Source organism: Phycodurus eques, unplaced genomic scaffold (genome assembly GCF_024500275.1).
Source record: "Phycodurus eques isolate BA_2022a unplaced genomic scaffold, UOR_Pequ_1.1 contig_29, whole genome shotgun sequence".
Lineage (NCBI taxonomy): Eukaryota > Metazoa > Chordata > Actinopteri > Syngnathiformes > Syngnathidae > Phycodurus > Phycodurus eques.
The window spans coordinates 314301-325033 of record NW_026904026.1 but is presented as its reverse complement, the minus strand read 5'-3'; positions in this window follow the sequence as shown (position 1 = coordinate 325033).

Here is a 10733-nt window from a genome sequence, read left to right as displayed (position 1 = left end):
AGCTGTTGAGCTCGCTGCCGGACTCACTGTGGTCCGAGGAGTCTGTGTACATCCGTGACTCCGGTAACATTCGAGGTAAACCCAACTGCTTTTGTTAACATGCCGTAGTATCCTTGTAAGCAAGAGGCCATCGAAGATATCGCGGAAACCCAAATTCTGAAATCCCAACGCTTTGGTCCATAAATGATGTTATGAAACCCTCCGCTCAAGCTGCAGAACTGCTGGCCAGGTGCATGGCACTAGAGTTATCTGAAGGTCAGTGTGTTACGATTTATTCTGATTCGGCGTATGTGGTAGGATGTTTGTTTGTTGATCTGGCTGCATGGAGGCGACAGGGTTTTGTTACGACCACTGATGACCCAGTGGCCCACGCAGAGCTGATTCAACGACTGAGTGAGGCTATTGATAGGTCACTGGAGACAGCTGTGGTCAAGTGTCCAGGACAGGCGAAAGCGGGCACTCTGGTAGCCCGGGCGCAGCGGCACTCTGGTAGCCCTGGCGCAGCGGCGAAAGAAATAGCAGGCTATCGAATGGATGATGAAGGAGGCGGCGTCAAAGGAAGACAAGCGAAAGTTATGTGTCAATGCTGAACAAGCTGCGCTTTTGGTGGCACCCTGATCTTCTGTGTAAGGTAAAAGATTTTTGTGTTGTTTTTTTGTGATATATGTCAAGATTTCAGTGTTTGCCCTACAACGAAGAGGGAATTGACACACTGAGATGGGCCGAGGCCCGAATTTATGTGGTGGTAATGGACCGAACCGCCAATGGTGGTCCCAGTCCAAAGCATAAGGTACTTATTAATAATTCTCGGCACTTTTTCTGGATGGCCCAAAGGCTATCCTTGAGCAAAAGAAAACGTGCCGTCTGTCGACAAAGCGCTGGTTAACCGTTATATTTCGACGTATGAGTTTCCACTAGTCATCAGATCGGACAAGTGATTCTACTTGTCCCAAACATGTCCTGCACAGGCCTCTATTGTAAAAAAAAAAAAAAACGTGGACTAAGTGTGAATGGTATAAATATTCGGTGCGATACGTTTTATAAATTGTATACACAATATAAAGTAAAACGAACTTTGATGAATGAAATTATATGACTATATATGTAAAAGTTATAAAGCGCTTCAAAGGGTACCCATTATATTTATTAACTAAATAAATAAGGGATACATATTGTATGTATAAATAGGTATGCATATGATATTCTGGAAGATAAATTAAATAATAGATAAATTTAGGCGTGTACCCGGCGGATGGGATCAAGCCAGAGTAGCATCGTGACTTTCTATTTCCGGGTCAGCAGAGCGGACCAGAGCGGCTCTGCGTGCCTGGGATAAAAGCCTGAAAACAGTACGGGAGGTTTTTGGTGTAGTGAGGCTTCTCCTCCTAGTGAGGAGAAGCGGCTCAGAAAATGGATGAGTGCTTAAAAGAGCACTTGAAGTGAGGGTGCACCAAATGGTTTATGACAGGACACAGGTGTCCTCAGCTGGGGGATGGGGGCAGCTTTATGACAGGCGTGTGTGAGTTTTACGGGTTTATGGTATTGTAAAGGCCAGGGAGATTTACAATAGGATCGTTTAATTAATGATATGGATAGAAGCCTGGTCTGTAGTGGTTTAGGTGTTATGGTTCAACCAATAAGTGTGCTGTGTTCAGTTTTGTCTGTGTGGTGTATGTGAGAGGACATTCACTCCTGGGTCCAGGTTAATGTTATTGTCTGTGAAGTCTCGCTTGTCGTGTCATGTTAATTGTTTATGTTTTGTGTTTAGTGTTTGTGTCATCTTAATTAAAAGCAGAAATGGAGCACTACTGAGCTGGCTGACAGGAGTAGTGAAGGATGTGATCACGTGAAAGAGACTATAGACCTTTAGTTACCAAAGGACCGGGTGACTGACGAGAGAATGCGGTCTACAGACTGTTGAATGACTGATTTGTTGAAATAACATTATTTTACAGGACGCCCAGGAGGATGGAGCTTGATAGTGTTATTGTTGTATTGCAGGATGTTGGTGTGCTGACTTAACGCTGATTTTATGTGATTCTTGGTTTAATGACATTTACACTTTTGTGAGACAAATTAACAATTGGTTGGGGAATAATATCAATGTTGGGTGATAATTGCCGACTTGTCCCTTCTCTGGAGTATGTATACAGGAATTATGTAGTCAATTGGCACGGGTATCGTTTGCAGAGTAGTGATTAATTTAATGTTTGCAGGTCTGGTCAGGGGCCTCTCCGACGGAAGGAAACGACCTGCTGATTTGTGTATGGGGTTGTGTGTGGATACTGTGTTTTGGTGTTAAATTAGTCATTTAACATAGGGGGAAATATGTACATCTTGTATGTCTGGTCAAAGGTTATAATCATGACTCTGGTGATCTCCCTGATTATAGTTACAGGAATCTATTTTGGAATGCCTTCAATACAAGGAGAACGAGTAACAAAGAGGGCCGTGAAGCCAACAGGGGCCCTAGAATTACACATTGGGGGAAAAGACGGTATACCAATTTGAATTGTGTTAGGTGGTAAATTGTGCACGCTGGGGCGACCCGGCGGGATACGATATTTACTTGTGCGCTTTGAGTACAGGACATGCGGGAGCTGGCCGGTATCCGGTGAACCATACGTTCAAAGCGAACCAGCAGGTGGATTTGTGTTACAGTTGCAAGCAGGTGATTACCCACTCGAAACCGGGATACTGGGAGCCGACGAAGACTAGAAATTGGCGGTGGAAGGACAGGATCAAATTGGAAAGAGGTAGTATGCACTCGGTTACCCCAGGGGACAGACATCCCGTACTGTTGACCTTGGGTATAGATGTCTCAGGGGCCGATCCCCTAGGACAGATTATTATTAATTGGCTACGTCCGACACAAAGTTCATCTTGTCCGATAATGAGAAAATTTGCGAAAGTACCAGTACAAAAAAAAATATGCAGATCCAGTGGTTTTTCGAACCTCCAAAGTTACGAGATATGACCTGAATAATGAAATAATATCGGTAATTTTTGGCTGAAGGAAATTACTGTGGAAGGTAGGGACGCAGTCATAATCTATCAAAAGGACTGTCTTGTTTGTGCTACGATGAATAACCTCAATTGGATTGCATCTTTCAAAATAAGAGTAAGATAACTTTAGGCCCCAATAACAAAACTTTCCCGATCAATTGGCCACCTGGATCCGCAGTTTTGTAAATTCACACTTTTTATTGATTATTAGGATGCGGCCCGATTAAGTAAGATGGTTTGTTGTGGGACTTCCTACCCGGGGAATGGACAGGCACTTGTGCGTTGGTCTCTATGATAGTTCCCACAGTGATTAAGCCCCTCTCTGAGCAGGAACTCACTCAAATGGCGGATTTCACATGGGAGCGTGACTGGTGGGGCAGCTTGAACCGTTTCCGCCGTATGGTCAGTGGCTTCAATGTGGGCGGAAATGCTTGGGAAGAAGGTGAAGACCCCACCTACCTGGATGCCTTTGGAATTCCCAGAGGTGTCCCGGATGAGTATAAAGCTCGCTGCCAAATTTCCGCAGAACTTGAGAGTATTTTTATATGGGTAACTCCGAATAAAAATGTTGATTTCATAAATTACTTTAATTAATTAATTTCATAAGTTAGGGTAGTTACGAACCCAGAGCTCTGCAAAATGTATAGACTAAGATTTGAAACAAACGATCGGTGGGAATCCAGCTTGAAGGGGAGGCCTCTTCCTAGCCTCTCGGAGGTCTTGGGGCCGAACGGCGAGCGTCAAAGCCCTCGGTTTCGCTCCAGTAGTAGGCCTATATTGACTAAATTGTAACATGACGACCTATGTGATTATGCCAGGACGTTTTAGCGCTTACTTTTGAGCTAGTGGGCTAAGATTTGAAACAAACGATCGGTGGGAATCCAGCTTTCAGGGGAGGCCTCCCCCGAGTCTCTGGACGGCTGTGGGGCCGAACGGCGAGCGTCAAAGCACTCGGTTTCTCTCCAGTAGTTGGCCTTTATTGACTAAATTGTAACATGACGACCTATGTTATTTTGGCAGGACTTCTACTGGGCTAAGATTTGAAACAAACGATCGGTGGGAATCCAGCTTTCAGGTGAAGGCCTCCCCTGAGTCTCTGGACGGCTGTGGGGCCGAACGGCGAGCGTCAAAGCACTCGGTTTCTCTCCAGTAGCAGGCCTTTATTGACTAAATTGTAACATGACGACCTATGTGATTTTGGCAGGACTTTTTCGAGCTTACTTTTGAGCGAGTGGGCTAAGATTTGAAAAAAAAGATTCGGTGGGAATCCAGCTTGAAGGGGAGGCCTCTTCCTAGCCTCTCGGAGGTCTTGGGGCCGAACGGCGAGCGTCAAAGCCCTCGGTTTCGCTCCAGTAGTAGGTCTTTATTGACTAAATTGTAACATGACGACCTATGTGATTTTGGCAGGACTTTTTAGCGCTTACTTTTGAGCTAGTGGGCTAAGATTTGAAACAAACGATCGGTGGGAATCCAGCTTTCAGGGGAGGCCTCCCCCGAGTCTCTGGACGGCTGTGGGGCCGAACGGCGAGCGTCAAAGCAATCGGTTTCTCTCCAGTAGTTGGCCTTTATTGACTAAATTGTAACATGACGACCTATGTTATTTTGGCAGGACTTTTTAGCACCTACTTTTCAGCTACTGGGCTAAGGTTTGAAACAAACGATCGGTGGGAATCCAGCTTTCAGGTGAAGGCCTCCCCTGAGTCTCTGGACGGCTGTGGGGCCGAGCGGCGAGCGTTAAAGCACTCAGTTTCGCTCGAGTACCATGACGACCGATTTGACTTCGGCACGACTTTAGGTCACTTAATTTCAGCCTAGCGAGCTAGGAATTCACACAGACAATCCTTGGGAATCCAGCTTTCAAGGGAGGCCTCTTCCAAGCCTCTCGGAGGTCGTGGGGCCGAACGGCGGGCGTCAAAGCACTCGGTTTCGCTCCAGTAGTAGGCCTTTATTGACTAAATTGTAACATGACGACCTATGTGATTTAGGCAGGACTTTTTAGCGCTTACGTTTGAGCTAGTGGGTTAAGATTTGAAAAAAATTATCGTTGGGAATCCAGCTTTCAGGGAAGGCCTCTTGCAAGCCTCTCGGAGGTCGTTGAGCCGAGCGGCGAGCGTCAAACCCCTCGGTTTCGCTCCAGTAGTAGGCCTTTACTGACTAAATTGTCACATGATGACCCATGTGATTTTGGCAGGACTTTTTCGCGCTTACTTTTGAGCGAGTGGGCTAGGATTCGAAACAAACGATCGGTGGGAATCCAGCTTGAAGGGGAGGCCTCTTCCTAGCCTCTCGGAGGTCTTGGGGCCGAACGGCGAGCGTCAAAGCCCTCTGTTTCGCTCCAGTAGTAGGCCTTTATTGACTAAATTGTAACATGACGACCTATGTTATTTTGGCAGGACTTTTTAGCGCCTACTTTTCAGCTACTGGGCTAATATTTGAAACAAACGATCAGTGGGCATCCAGCTTTCAGGGAAGGCCTCTCCTGAGTCTCTGGACGGCTGGGGGGGCCGAACAGCGAGCGTTAAAGCACTCAGTTTCGCTCGAGTACCATGACGACAGATTTGACTTCGGCACGACTTTAGGTCGCTTAATTTCAGCCTAGCGGGCGAGGAATTCACACAGACAATCCTTGGGAATCCAGCTTTCAGGGGAGGCCTCTTCCAAGCCTCTCGGAGGTCGTGGGGCCGTACGGCGAGCGTCAAAGCACTCGGTTTCGCTCCAGTAGTAGGCCTTTATTGACTAAATTGTAACATGACGACCTATGTGATTTTGGCAGGGCTTTTTAGGGCTTACGTTTGAGCTAGTGGTTTAAGATTTGAAACAAACAATCGGTGGGAATCCAGCTTTCAGGGGAGGCCTCTTTCAAGCCTCTCGGAGGTTGTGGGGCCGAGCGGCGAGCGTCAAAGCACTCAGTTTCGCTCCAGTCGTAGGCCTTTATTGACTAAATTGTAACATGACGACCTATGTGATTTTGGCAGGACTTTTTACGGCTTACGTTTGAGCTAGTGGGTTAAGATTTGAAACAAATTATCGTTGGGAATCCAGCTTTCAGGGGAGGCCTCTTGCAAGCCTCTCGGAGGTCGTTGAGCCGAGCGGCGAGCGTCAAACCCCTCGGTTTCGCTCCAGTAGTAGGCCTTTATTGACTAAATTGTCACATGATGACCCATGTGATTTTGGCAGGACTTTTTAGCGCTTACTTTTGAGCTAGTGGGCTAGGTTTTGAAACAAACGATCGGTGGGAATCCAGCTTTCAGGGGAGGGCTCCCCCGAGTCTCTGGGCGGCTGTGGGGCCGAGCGGCGAGCGTTAAACCACTCAGTTTCGCTCCAGTACCATGACGACCTGTATGACTTCGGCACGACTTTAGGTCGCTTAATTTCAGCCTCGCGGGCTAGGAATTCACACAGACAATCCTTCGGAATGCAGCTTTGAGGGGAGGCCTCTTCCAAGCCTCTCGGAGGTCATGGGGCCGAACGGTGACCGTCAAAGCACTCGGTTTCGCTCCAGTCGTAGGCCTTTATTGACTAAATTGTAACATGACGACCTATGATTTTGGCAGGACGTTTTAGCGCTTACTTTTGAGCTAGTGGGCTAAGATTTCAACCAAACGATCGGTGGGAATCCAGCTTTCAGGGGAGGCCTCCCCCGAGTCTCTGGACGGCTGTGGGGCTGAATGGCGAGCGTCAAAGCACTCGGTTTCTCTCCAGTAGTAGGCCTTTATTGACTAAATTGTAACATGACGACCTATGTTATTTTGGCAGGACTTTTTAGCGCCTACTTTTCAGCTACTGGGCTAAGATTTGAAAGAAACGATTGGTGGGCATCCAGCCTTCAGGGGGGGCCTCTTCCAAGCCTCTCGGAGGTCGTGGGGCCGAACGGCGAGCGTCAAAGCACTCGGTTTCGCTCCAGTAGTAGGCTTTTATTGACTAAATTGTAACATGACGACCTATGTGACTTTGGCAGGACTTTTTAGCGCTTACTTTGGAGCTAGTGGGCTAAGGTTTGAAACAAACGATCGGTGGGAATCCAGCTTTCAGGTGAGGCCTCCCCCGAGTCTCTGGACAGCTGTGGGGCCGAACGGCGAGAGTCAAAGCACTCGGTTTCGCTCCAGTAGTAGGCCTTTATTGACTAAATTGTAACATGACGACCTATGTGACTTTGGCAGGACTTTTTAGCGCTTACTTTTGAGCTAGTGGGCTAAGGTTTGAAACAAACGATCGGTGGGAATCCAGCTTTCAGGTGAGGCCTCCCCCGAGTCTCTGGACGGCTGTGGGGCCGAGCGGCGAGCATTAAAGCACTCAGTTTCGCTCGAGTACCATGACGACCGATTTGACTTCGGCACGACTTTAGGTCGCTTCATTTCAGCCTAGTGGGCTAAGATTTGAAAGAAACGATCGGTGGGAATCCAGCTTTCAGGGGAGGTCTCCCCCGAGTCTCTGGACCACTGTGGGGCCGAACGGCGAGCGTCAAAGCACTCGGTTTCGCTCCAGTAGGAGGCCTTTATTGACTAAATTGTAACATGACGACCTATGTTATTTTGGCAGGACTTTTTAGAGCCTACTTTTCAGCTACTGGGCTAAGATTTGAAACAAACTATCGGTGGGCATCCAGCTTTCAGGGGAGGCCTCCCCCGAGTCTTTGGATGCGTGTGCGGCCGAGCAGCGAGCGTTAAAGCACTCAGTTTCGCTCTAGTACCATGACGACCGATTTGACTTCGGCACGACTTTAGGTCGCTTAATTTCAGCCTAGCGGGCTAGGAATTCACACAGACAATCCTTGGTAATCCAGCTTTCAGGGAAGGCCTCTTCCAAGCCTCTCGGAGGTCATGGGGCCGAACGGTGACCGTCAAAGCACTCGGTTTCGCTCCAGTCGTAGGCTTTTATTGACTAAATTGTAACATGACGACCGATGTGATTTTGGCAGGACATTTTAGCATTTACCTTTGAGCTAGTGGGCTAAAATTTGAAACAAACGATCGTTGGGAATCCAGCTTTCAGGGGAGGCCTCCCCCGAGTCTTTGGATGGGTGTGCGGCCGAGCGGCGAGCGTTAAAGCACTCAGTTTCGCTCGAGTACCATGACGACCGATTTGACTTCGGCACGACTTTAGGTCGCTTAATTTCAGCCTAGCGCGCTAGGAATTCACACAGACAATCCTTGGGAATCCAGCTTTCAAGCGAGGCCTCTTCCAAGCCTCTCGGAGGTCGTGGAGCCGAACGGCGAGCGTCAAAACACTCGGTTTCGCTCCAGTAGTAGGCCTTTATTGACTAAATTGTAACATGACGACCTATGTGACTTTGGCAGGACTTTTTAGCGCTTAATTTTTAGCAAGTGGGCTAAGATTTTAAACAAACGATCGGTGGGAATATAGCTTTCGGGGGAGGCCTCTTCCAAGCCTCTCGGAGGTCGTGGGGCCGAACGGCGAGCGTCAAAGCTCTCGTTTTCGCTCCAGTAGTAGGCCTTTATTGACTAAATTGTAACATGACGGCCTATGTGATTTTGGCAGGACTTTTTAGCGCTTACTTTTGAGCTCGTGGGCTAAGATTTGAAACAAACGATCGGTGGGAATCCAGCTTTCAGGTGCGGCCTCCCCCGAGTCTCTGGACGGATGTGGGGCCGAGCGGCGAGCGTTAAAGCACTCAGTTTCGCTCTCGTACCATGACGACCTGTAGGACTTCGGCACGACTTTAGGTCGCTTAATTTCAGCCTAGCGGGCTAGGAATTCACACAAACAATCCTTGGGAATCCAGCTTTCAAGGGCGGCCTCTTCCAAGCCTCTCGGAGGTCGTGGGGCCAAACGGCGAGCGTCAAAGCACTCGGTTTCGCTCCAGTAGTAGGCCTTTATTGACTAAATTGTAACATGACGACCTATGTGAATTTGGCAGGACTTTATAGCGCCTACTCTTGAGCTAGTGGGCTAAGATTTGAAACAAACGATCGGTGGGAATCCAGCTTTCAGGGTAGGCCTCTTCCAAGCCTCTCGGAGGTCGTGGGGCCGAACCGCGAGCGTCAAAGCTCTCGTTTTCGCTCCAGTAGTCGGCCTTTATTGACTAAATTGTAACATGATGACCTGTGTGACTTTGGCAGGACTTTTTAGCGCTTACTTTTGAGCTAGTGGGGTAAGATTTGAAACAAACGATCGGTGGGAATCCAGCTTTCAGGTGCGGCCTCCCCCGAGTCTCTGGACGGCTGTGGGGCCGAGCGGCGAGCGTTAAAGCACTGTTTCGCTTTAGTACCATGACGACCGATTTGACTTCGGCACGACTTTGGGTCGCTTAATTGCAGCCTCGTGGGCTAGGAATTCACACAGAATATCCTTGGGATTCCAGCTTTCAAGGGAGGTCTCGGGGCCGAACGGCGAGCGTCAAAGCACTCGGTTTTGCTCCAGTCGTTGGCCTTTATTGACTAAATTGTAACATGACGACCTATGTGATTTTGGCAGGACTTTTTAGCGCTTATTTCTGAGCTCGTGGGTTAAGATTTTAAACAAACTATCGGTGGGAATCCAGCTTTCAGGGGAGGCCTCTTCCAAGCCTCTCGGAGGTCGTGGGGCCGAACGGCGAGCGTCAAAGCACTCGGTTTCGCTCCAGTAGTCGGCCTTTATTGACTAAATTGTAACATGACGACCTATGTGATTTTGGCAGGACTATTTTGCGCTTACTTTTGTGATAGTGGGCTAAGATTTGAAACAAACGATCGGTGGGAATCCAGCATTCAGGGGAGGCCTCTTCCAAGCCTCTCGGAGGTTGTGGGGCCGAACGGCGAGCGTCAAAGCTCTCGGTTTCGCTCCAGTCGTAGGCCTTTATTGACTAAATTGTAACATGACGACCTATGTGACTTTGGCAGGACTTTTTAGCGCTTACTTTTGAGCTAGTGGGCTAAGGTTTGAAACAAACGATCGGTGGGAATCCAGCTTTCAGGTGAGGCCTCCCCCGAGTCTCTGGACGGCTGTGGGGCCGAGCGGCGAGCATTAAAGCACTCAGTTTCGCTCGAGTACCATGACGACCGATTTGACTTCGGCACGACTTTAGGTCGCTTCATTTCAGCCTAGTGGGCTAAGATTTGAAAGAAACGATCGGTGGGAATCCAGCTTTCAGGGGAGGTCTCCCCCGAGTCTCTGGACCACTGTGGGGCCGAACGGCGAGCGTCAAAGCACTCGGTTTCGCTCCAGTAGGAGGCCTTTATTGACTAAATTGTAACATGACGACCTATGTGACTTTGGCAGGACTTTTTAGCGCTTACTTTTGAGCTAGTGGGCTAAGGTTTGAAACAAACGATCGGTGGGAATCCAGCTTTCAGGTGAGGCCTCCCCCGAGTCTCTGGACGGCTGTGGGGCCGAGCGGCGAGCATTAAAGCACTCAGTTTCGCTCGAGTACCATGACGACCGATTTGACTTCGGCACGACTTTAGGTCGCTTCATTTCAGCCTAGTGGGCTAAGATTTGAAAGAAACGATCGGTGGGAATCCAGCTTTCAGGGGAGGTCTCCCCCGAGTCTCTGGACCACTGTGGGGCCGAACGGCGAGCGTCAAAGCACTCGGTTTCGCTCCAGTAGGAGGCCTTTATTGACTAAATTGTAACATGACGACCTATGTTATTTTGGCAGGACTTTTTAGAGCCTACTTTTCAGCTACTGGGCTAAGATTTGAAACAAACTATCGGTGGGCATCCAGCTTTCAGGGGAGGCCTCCCCCGAGTCTTTGGATGCGTGTGCGGCCGAGCAGCGAGCGTTAAAG